Below are 1,878 nucleotides of genomic sequence, written 5' to 3'. Positions count from 1 at the left end.
AAAAAAAAAAAAAAAAAAAAAAAAAAAAAAAAACATTTTGCCAATGTCACTTTTGAGGGCATATGACTAGGGGTTCAGCACTTTGTGTATTTCCTTCCAACCTGTCTCCATATTCAGAAGGAGAATGAGCTGACCAAAAGCCACTGAGGATCCATACTTATACTGAGAAAAAAGAAAACAAAACAACAATCTTAGGGACGTTTTTTATAATAATAAGTAGAGTAAATTGAAAACACAAATAATCTGTCAGCCCACTTCATGATGTTGCCTGGGAAGCCCAATAAATATTCCTATGTGACCTGCTTCAAACTTCTCTGTGCTTGGTAACATTATAGCTGCTAGATGTACACAAAACACCTGCCTTGGGCATCAGGCTCGGCCCAAATTCAGGCCAGGAAAGAAACTGGAAATGAAACTAGAGGAAGGGGTTCAACTTTTTCAGGTCATGGATAATTCTTCCTTCCTCTCCATCCTTTCTTATCTCTTCTCCTTCCTTCTATCCCTTCTCATCCTCATCCCCTGTCCTCTCCTCTGTCCTCTCCCCCCATCCCTCTCTTCCTTTACCTCCTCCAACCCCTCACCCATGCCATCTTGCTCTAGAAAGAGGCTGTTTATTGGGCTTCTGTGTACCATCCTAAAGCACAATGATATCAAAATAAAAATGAGAATGCCTCAGGCTCAGGCAGATGGCAGATCTGAGGCTTAGTTTCCCTGACCTGTTCCCAGTTCCTGTGTTACATGGATGTTGAATGGAGAACAAGTGGGCCCACCAGAGCAGATCGAAGGGTGAAACCTGGGACCAATGGACTGACTATAGGAAGTGGCAGAAATTCTGAGATTAGAAGCCATCAGAAACCATGGCACTACTTTACACCCACTAGGATGGCTATAACCAAAACAAAAAAATGGAAAATAGCAAGTGTTAGTCAGGTTGTGGAGAAATTGGAATCCTAATAAATCCTAGTGGGAATGAAAAATGGTTCAGCCACAGTGGAAAAGTTTAACAGTCCATCAAAAAGTTAATTATAGTTATATGACCCAGCATTTACACTCCTAGTAACATAACAAAGAGAATCAAAAATATATTTTCACCCAAATATTTGCACAGGAATATTCATAATAGCCCAAAAGTGGAAACAACACAAATGTTTATCAACTGACAAACGAATAAACAAAATATGTTATAGTCATGCAATGGAATATTATTCAGTCATAAAAAGGAAATAAGCACATGCTACAACTTGAGTGAACCTTGAAAACATTATGCTAAGGGAAAGAAGCCAGTCACAAAAGACAGCATATTATATAATTCCATTTATATGAAATGTAAAAAAGAGGGAAATCTGCACAGACAAAAAGTAGACTAGTAGTTGTATAGGGCAGGAGGGTAGCTGAAAGGAGGGGTGGGGTGAGTAAGGATATGGTGACGAATGTGCACAGAATTTCTTTTTAGGGCGATGACAGTGTTCTAAAATTGACTGTGGTGATGGTTGTATATACCTGTGAATATACTAAAAACCACTGAATTGCACACTTTAAGTGCATAAATTGTATCTTATGTGAACTTTATCTTCATAAAGCTTTTTTAAAAACCTTGTACACTGGCTGGGCGTGGTGGCTCATGCCTGTAATCCCTGCACTTTGGGAGGCCGAGACAGGTGGATTGCCTGAGGTCAGGAGTTCGAGACCAGCCTGGCCAACGTGTTGAAACCCTGTCTCTACTAAAAATACAAAAAATTAGCCGGGCATGGTGGTGGGTGCCTATAATCCCAGTTACTCAGGAGGCTGAGGCAGGAGAATCGCTTGAACCCAGGAGGCAGAGGTTGCAGCGAGCCAAGATCATGCCACTGCACTCCAGCCTGGGCAACAAGACTGAAA

Source organism: Rhinopithecus bieti, unplaced genomic scaffold, assembly GCF_001698545.2.
Source record: "Rhinopithecus bieti isolate Rb0 unplaced genomic scaffold, ASM169854v2 scaffold_75017, whole genome shotgun sequence".
Taxonomy (NCBI): Eukaryota; Metazoa; Chordata; class Mammalia; order Primates; family Cercopithecidae; genus Rhinopithecus; species Rhinopithecus bieti.
Note: the sequence above shows the minus strand (reverse complement) of the source record.